We start from the raw sequence: 8,892 nt of genomic DNA, 5'->3' as shown, positions 1-8,892 counted from the left end.
TACATTACAGAGAACGATGAATACCCAAGAGAGATTTAGACAGACCATAGTCGTCTAGGAAGTGAATTACAGATAGCAAATTGGGCATCTGGAAGTGATTTAGATAATCTTATACCTAGAAGTGAGGTATACGATTGTATATGAGTAAGTTGCACAGTGTTAGATATGTAAGAGTGAGTCACACACAAAGAAATGGACACAAGGTCCCATGGTAATATCCGAGGATGTGCAGAGGAGTTCTGATGTAGCAAAAATCAAAATCCCACAAACAAAAGTGAGATAAATGAATGGCAAATCTGTTTTCACGGTACTGATTAAGAGAAATCTTGATGACACTGGGAGAACTCCCTTGCTCTTCTTTGAATAATGTCATTGGATCATGTACATCCAGCTGAACAGGCATGGTATAACACCACCAACAACGCACCACTCTCTTCGCACATAATTAATGGGATCAATTTTAACTCTTGGCAGTGGAGCAAAACAGTCTATTCATGGATTGTGAGGTCTCGCCTGATTTTTCTTTCTGTTGAAGTCAATGGAAATCCTCTGCTGTCTGCTTTCCTCCAGTGCCAAAACGTGGCCCAGCCGTGTTATGAGCTTTGTGCTCAAGTGCTGCAATATGGTTTAAAGCAGTCACCATCTGACTTAGAGACAGAAACATTGCCACTGAGTCAAGATAACACTTGGAGAATGCAGGAGAATTATTGAAAGCAAAGAACATAATGAGAATGTGAAGCAACCACAGAGACACAGAACCATCTGCGCAGTTTTGGGGCAGGGAGAAGATACATAGAGTTGTGAGTGATCCATCAGTGCTGAACTTCTCATTTAGCTGCACTTTGCAAACTGCTGAACGAAGCATCTTTGAAGTAAGTGAATATCCCACAGGAGGACTGTACATTTATAGAATTTTAGCTTGTGCCAAATTAGTTGTGTTTCCTCAGCTTGGATGCCTGTCATAGGTAAGGGCTTTCGGATCTAACGATTCCTCTTCAGAGCAGCTATACAGTCTACAACTGCTCTGACCTCAGTTCGCAACTGGACACTGCAGCAACAGGTAAGTTCTCTTTCCTCATATTTAAAAATTTCTAACCAAACATAATTTCACATTTCTAATTTTTATTATGTGAAGTGTAATTCAAAATATAGCTTAAAAACAGATCTGTCTCTAGAATGAGATATAATACATTTTAGGAATGTGGGGTCTTTAATCTACTAGTGATAGGATGTTTCATTCTGTGACATCTAAAATTAAAAAGGGAAGCAAAATTATAATTTGCTTATGAATATTCTAAAGCTCTATACTCTGGAATATTCAACATTGGCTTCAATCAGTTTACAGATGTTACTTGTCCCACTTCTCATGACTATCCCATGACAATTTGGGGTAGTTTTATGAATTTATTTGGATCATAGCAAATTATGTGAAGAAGAAAGAAATAGTTGGGAATATTTAATAAATTAGGCTTAACAAAACAAGACAACTTTTAAGAATCAAAGAAAAATCACTTAAAGAGGGTAATAGCCACCCTTTAAGCTAAAAGGTGTGTTTGTCCGACTCTCAACTTGTGAGTATTCATTGTCATGGGCAAAGAATGTGTGTGTTGGGTATTGCAATGCTGAGTGTGTCTGGATATACAGAAAGAATAATCAGTGTCAAGAGTGGTGACGTGAATGTCTGGTCTGTGTCGCAGACTCTAGCTTTAGGCAGTTTCTGATCTGTGCAGCAGTCCGAGGTTTCAAATGAATCTGGTGTGTTGCATCCGCTGAAATAGAGCAGAAACATCCAGTCTATGGAATGCAGCAAAAAGGTCAGGATAATCAGGTCTGTGGGTTACACTAAGGAGTATCCAGAACATCTGGAGTATCAGTATCTCTAGATTGAGGTACATTGAGAGGTATAAAAGACATCTGTTTGTAAAGTACATTGTGGGATGTCAGATATTCCTGGTCTATTTGGCATGTCTGTTCTGCATGTTGTTATAATCCTCGGCCAGACCCCATGTTACTGGTAAGATTTGGTTAGGGGTCAATAACATTTTGTTTAAAGTAGACAGAGTTTGAAATTTAAGACACTCAGTAAATAGAACAATATTCCACAGCTTTTGAACAAACATAAATAAACTTTACTATACAAGACCGGCACGCTGCCGCTGCCAACGAGAACGGACAAATTGGTTGCAGCGTTCGATGGCAGTGGGATTCTCTACTTCCGCCGCTTGTCAGTGGGAATTCCCATTGGAGCTACCCCACGCCGCCAGGAAACCGTGGGCAGGAGTGCGCTGCTGGCGGAAACGGAGAATTCCGGCCAATATCTATCTTATACTCTTACTCTTAACATTCAGAGTAAGTATGAGATACATGTGAGTTAACAAACAAGCTGTGTTCGAACACACCGCATTAGACAACAAATGGCAGAGGCAACCAAGACAGAGTCCACAGATTTCCCAACAATCCATCCAGTAAACACTAAGTCAACTAATGTCACTGAAACTCTGTCTCTCTCATAAGCCTACTTGTGACAATAAGCGATTATTATTATTATTATGAATTCAAATCTTCACCTTCAAAGATCTAACATGGTAATTCTTTCCAAATGTTAAGCAATCTCAGCCAGCATGAACTCCCTGGATTCAATTTCCCTGGATTCCCGATTTCTTTTTTAACATTGATTTTTTTGCATTTATGTTGGTTTAGATGTTAATTGGGCCTCGAAAATCTGTGATACACATCGCTTTCTGTAACTGCTGAAGTATAGTACCAAAAGCCCTCTGCTGGTTATGACACGGTATGGTTGTTATATACCAGAACTGAAAGGAATTCCACTATCTCAACATCCAGCTGTTGTGTGACCATATTCAGTATATTAGGCAAATCAATGCCCAGTATCCTGACAGCAGTCATGTTGCCTTATTCTGCAGCGACCTGCTGTGCTGCCTGCAGTTAATTCACCATGCCAAACCAGAAGATGGCTATTGAACAACCACATTTGGTGGCTGGCTCATGACTTTGGGAAGCAACCAAGACATAAGTGGGCAACCTGTACACACAAAGGCTACAACTCCATAAGAAATGTGACTTGGCAGGTCACTACATGCTGAAACAACACACCTGCTGCCTGGACCATTCTGGGAGAGCCCTGCAGAACTCAGCAGAGTGGGTGTCAAAATTTGTGGTGGTGTGCTCCACAGCCTTGCCATCATGAGGGACAGTCCTTGCCAGCAGCTATACGGTGAGCAGCTGAGGAGCAGAATCAGGAGGAGCAAATACTTGACATGAAGGGGGAAAACGGGAGGAGTCAATCAACACATCCACTTTCTGCTAGGGCTGTCTGTGAAGTACTTTTCTGAGTGTGGGGGCCGTAATTGCAACCCCAATTCCCCTTTCGCCAACAGTCCGACAGCTTCCCTCCCGTCACTGACCATCGCCACAGCTGTTTGGCCGCAATGCAAAAATGAGGGCCACCATAGAATAAGCATTCCAAAATACATTTATAAATGAAAACATGCCATATGGAATACAAAAGAAAATAATTACTCTTGTGCATTCCTTTAGTGCATGTCTTCTGCCTTAGTGCAGTATTCTTCTGTAGGCTGTCCAATCAAAGTCCTACCTAAGTTCTCTGCTGCAGAATCTGTGTGCAGCTTCATTTTCTAGCAAGCTTGCATTCTGCTATTGTTTCTCTGTCCCACAGTAATAATAGTGTCTCACTATGTACAGATCCTGCATTCAAAATACTTGAAGAGTCAACATTCAAGTTGGTGGCTGCAAGTGAGGAATCAAGTGGTGGTAACGGTGCCTTCATTATCACTCTCTTCTTAGTGTTCCTCCATTACCTGGCCAATTTGCACCTCTTCGATACTGGAAAGGAACAATCCAAAGTGGAAGGTTGTGGTACAGGAGACTGGGTAATCTGCAGCTTGTAAATCAGAAGAGGGTTTGTGATAAGAGAGAAGTGAAACACATGAAGGTGCATTAGGTATGAGAATATCATCATCCTTGATGGTTTCAGCCCCACTATTGGCTACAATTTCAGAAATGGTCATCCCAAAAATGGCAGCACCATTTCATCCATGATAGTTAGGGTATATAGGTATGCCTGACTCTATCCCTCAATCTTTCCCCCCTACCCAGTTAGTTCCTCCTGCCTCCATGAATGCACTGAGGTTTCCTGCAAGACAGAGAGAAAATTATCAGCCAGTTTCCTCCCAAGGTCCAAAGATGTACAGGTTAGGTAGATTGGCCATGCTGAACTGCTCCTTACTGCCCAAATGTTCGATGGGGCTACAGGGATAGAGCGGGGGAGTGGGCCTAGAAAGGGTGGTCTTTCAGAGGGTTGGTGCACACTCAATGGGCTGAATGGCTCCCTTCTATACTGTAGGAATTGTGAGTGGTGTGCATCTGTTCAGGTGATATGTTTGAATAGTTGTGCGACAAGCCATGAGTTGTGGCTTGAGTTTGCAGCTGTGCTAAGTGTGTGAGGGTGCAGTGGATCATATGACTATCTGGCACAAATCCTAATTGATAGTAACTGTTTGCAGTTGAGTGATGGGGGTTGCTGGTTGGGATGTGGTGAATTGAATAGTTTGAGGCTGTTCATTCTGTTGGGAAATAGCTTTTGAGGGTGCATTTACTGACCATGTGAGGTCATATCAGCGAGAGTGGGCTACTGCGTTTACCATTCATAGTTTGTTTCATCTTTTTGAATCAGATGGGACCTTATCAAGGGCAACTATATTTTATGAGCTAGGGATGTTCCTGGACAAAAATCACAGGAACTTGAAACAGAAAAAAGACATCCTCCATCCTTTGTCCCATGACTGTCTCCAAACACTGGACCAGAATCCCTGTATTAAAGCATTCCACAAATTGCCTGCAAGCCAAGGCATTCTTACCTGCTTTTTCCTGATCATTATGCTTGAGGAATGTGTGTTCCTTGGGCACTGATCTCTCGGAAGGTCGTGTGTGTTCTGCAAGATCAACGTCAAGGTCAGCCCCACTCCACAACATATCCTTGCAAACATTAACAACCCAAATAGTTTATATTCCTTTGCATTTTGAGGATTGAGGCATTCACTTCCTGTCCTCAGATCAGTAACTGCTAAAGTCAAACTAAGAACCAGGCTGCACTTCAGGGCATGCATTGAAGTTTCTTGAAAGACAAGGCAGAAATCCAGAAATTTGCATCCAGATCCATGACCAATGTTGAACCTTTTGAAAAGATCAGATAATGAGACCTGTAATGTCAAGTAACAGAGGAGAAAAATGGGGAAATCTTCACAACTACCATCTGCAGCTGGGTGCATGGTGTACATTTCATATTTGCTTCACACATTCAGTCCCTCCAGGGAGTTTAATGTTAAAGAGGCTAGGCCCAGAGGAATATACAGCCATGCACAATCTGGTCTTGCCTCCTTTTTCCCCCATTCTGGACCATTTCAAATGTTTCATTGCCCAACATTTAATTAAGTGAAAGGTTGATTTTGAATCAAAACACAGAACTTCAATTTCCCAAAACTGCAGTCAGCGACATGAATTAACAAAAGCTGTTGCATATCACATATGCTCCACACCGCAGGTTTATCTTTATGCTTTTCCCACACAGTGTTACTGATCTGTGTGCTGTTATCAGGAAGACTTCCCACAAACCAGACAGAGATATTAGTGTGAGGATTAACACCTATGTCGTAGTGGGCAAAGCTTTTACTGAAACTAGAATCTTCTTCAAATAGTTATGGCCAGTGTATTTTGATAAGCCATGCTAACATCTCCAATCCCTCCTTATTTGTCTGTCCATTTGTTGTTCTGGCAAACATCGATTTCTCAAGTTTCTGTCTATTTCCATCACAGCATAGTTTATATCCCTTTTGTGTTTTGAGGATTGAGTCATCCACTTATTGTCCTCAGATCAGTAACTGCTAAAGTCAACCTAAGAACCAGACTGCACTTCAGGACACATCTTGAAGACCATCCACTGAAAGACAAGGAACATTTCAGACAGGAGGCAGAGATCTACCAGCTGTTACAATAAATCTCCTGCATTTTCACAATTTATGTTTCCCATTCTTATGACATACCATTTTCCCTCTTTCTCTTAAAGGTATAACTCTTTCCTGGGTTACAATTGTACGAGTATTCCTCTAACAAGTGGCCACTCTTGGTGAATAAACCTAGACCCATCTACCAAGAGCAGAATGGAAGGAAGTTGAGTTGATTCTACTTCAGTTGCCTGTTGATTTTTCAGTAATGTGAAATTCAGCAGTTATTAGAAAACAGTTGGTGATATAAATACTGATTGCATAACTAAAGCTGGGAGGGTACAGTTGCTGGAGTGTTAATGTGTGCTGTACTTTTTTTGGAGGAAATTAACAGGAAGTGGTTGACCTTTGAACAGAGCTATGAGCAACAAACTAATTTTTAAAATTAGTTTTCTCATTAACTTCTGTAATTATCAAAAGGTTAGTTTTGAAAATTTGAACAAACTTCCCATTTTGGATATCCCAGGACTTTCCAACACAAAGATTAGGAATAAGTGCTCTTAGGTTGGGAGTTTCAGGATTTTTTTTAAAATAATTTTTATTAAAGGTTTTCATAAAATATCAATAACAAAATGAGAAAGAAAAAAGAACCCAACAGGGTTAAGTACAAAACACAATCTAAAAAAGCAACCCCCCAAACCCCTCCCCCTGTACATAAATAATAAATTAACATTAACACCCCGACTTAACACAACAGGTGTATACACCCCCTCAGACCCTCCAGTGTAAATAACATAAACAAAAATAAAGTAAACTCTCCCCCGCCCCCCCCGAGCTGCTGCTGCCATTGACCAATGTCTATCGTTCTGCCAGAAAGTCGAAGAACGGTTGCCACCGCCGAAAGAACCCTTGTACCGACCCTCTCAAGGCGAATTTCACCCTCTCCAATTTAATGAACCCTGCCATATCGCTGATCCAGGATTCCACGCTTGGGGCCTCGTATCTTTCCACTGAAGGAGAACCCTTCGCCGGGCTACCAGGGACGCAAAGGCCAGAATTCCGGCCTCTTTCGCCTCCTGCACTCCCGTCTCCTGTGCCACCCCAAATATTGCGAGCCCCCAGCCCGGTCTGACCCTGGATCCTACCACCCTCGACACCGTCCTCGCTATGCCCTTCCAAAATTCCTCCAGCGCTGGGCATGCCCAGAACATATGGGTGTGATTTGCTGGGCTCCCTGAGCACCTAACATACCTGTCCTCTCCCCCAAAGAACAGGCTCATCCTTGTCCCAGTCATGTGTGCCCTGTGCAGCACCTTAAACTGTATGAGGCTGAGCCTCGCGCACAAAGAGGAAGAATTCATCCTCCCGAGGGCATCTGCGCACGTCCCCTCTTCGATCTCCTCTCCCAACTCCTCCTCTCACTTACCTTTCAACTCCACCACCGAGGCCTCCTCGTCCTCCTGCATCAGCTGGTAAGTTTCCGAGATCTTCCCCACTCCCCCCCACCCCCCCGAGAGCACCCTGTCCTGTACTGTGTGTGGCAGTAGCCGCGGGAATTCCACCACCTGCCATCTGGCAAATGCCCTTACCTGTAAGTACATGAAGGTGTTCCCCGGGGGAGCCCGTACTTCTCCTCCAGCTCACCCAAGCTCGTGAACTTCCCGTCCACAAACAGGTCCCCCAACTTTCGTATTCCTGCCCTGTGCCACCCTGAAAACCCTCCACCTGTTCTTCCTGGGGCGAACCGGTGGTTCCCCCATAATGGGGTCCACGCCGAGGCCCCAACTTCCCCCCTATGCCGCCTCCACTGCCCCCAAATTTTGAGGGCCGCCACCACCACCGGGCTCGTGGTATACCTCCTTGGAGGGAGCGGCAGCGGCGCCTTTGCCAGCGCCCCCAGATTCGTACCCACATAGGACGCTGTCTCCAGCCTCTTCCATGCAGCCCCCTCGATCAACCACTTGCGCACCATCGTCGCATTGGCGGCCCAGTAGTACCCACAGAGGTTGGGCAGTGCCAGCCCACCCTATCTCTACTCCGCTCCAGGAACACCCTTCTCACCCTCGGAGTCCCTCGCGCCACACAAACCCCATCATACTCCTGTTAACCCGCCTGAAAATAGCCTTCGGGATAAACACGGGGAGGCACTGGAACAGGAACAAAAACCTTGGGAGCACCGTCATTTTGATTGACTGCACCCTACCCGCCAAGGACAGCGGCAGCGCGTCCCACCTCTTGAACTCCTCCATTTGCTCCACCAGCCTTGTAAAGTTAAGCCTATGCAGGGCCCCCCAGCTCCTGGCCACCTGGACCCCCAAATATCTGAAGCTCCTCTCCGCCCTTTTTAGTGGGAGCTCGCCAATCCCCCTCTCCAGGTCCCCTAGCTGAACTACGAACTGCTCGCTCTTCCCCATATTGAGCTTGTACCCCGAAAAGCCCCCGAATTCCCTAAGCATCCTCATTACCTCTGGCATTCCTCCCACCGGGTCCGCCACATACAGCAGCAGGTCGTCCGCATAAAGCGACACCCGATGCTCCTCCCCACCCCGCACCAACCCCCTCCAGTTCCTCGATTCTCTCAGTGCCATAACCAGGGGTTCAATCGCCAGTGCGAAGAGCAGGGGGGACAGCGGACACCCCTGTCTCGTCCCTCGGTGCAACCGAACGTACTCGGACCTCCTCCTATTTGTGGCCACACTCGCCATCGGGACCTCATACAACAAGCTAACCCACCTGACAAACCCCTCCCCAAACCCGAACCTCTTCAGCACCTCCCACAGGTACCCTCACTCTACCCTATCTAAGGCTTTCTCAGCGTCCATCGCCACCACTATCTCCGCCTCCCCCTCCCTCGCCGGCATCATGATAACGTTCTGCACATTCGCGTTCAACCGTCTCCCCTTCATAAATC

General features: G+C 45.2%; 1 protein-coding gene across 1 annotated transcript in view; it reads left to right on the top strand.

Annotated features, from left to right (window-relative positions):
- Nucleotides 1-957: 957 nt before the first annotated feature.
- Nucleotides 958-8,892, top strand: part of LOC140431035 (immunoglobulin superfamily member 22-like) — a 181,863-nt gene continuing 173,928 nt past the window's right edge. Inside the window, exon 1 of the mRNA XM_072518935.1 lies at nucleotides 958-1,060. The gene's annotated coding sequence lies outside the window, so the exon portion shown is untranslated. The remainder of the gene's footprint in view (nucleotides 1,061-8,892) is intronic.

The sequence above is a fragment of the Scyliorhinus torazame genome, chromosome 10 (assembly GCF_047496885.1).
Source record: "Scyliorhinus torazame isolate Kashiwa2021f chromosome 10, sScyTor2.1, whole genome shotgun sequence".
Classification (NCBI taxonomy): Eukaryota; Metazoa; Chordata; class Chondrichthyes; order Carcharhiniformes; family Scyliorhinidae; genus Scyliorhinus; species Scyliorhinus torazame.
The sequence above is the reverse complement of the archived record's forward strand: the minus strand, read 5'-3'. Positions and strand labels throughout refer to the sequence as shown.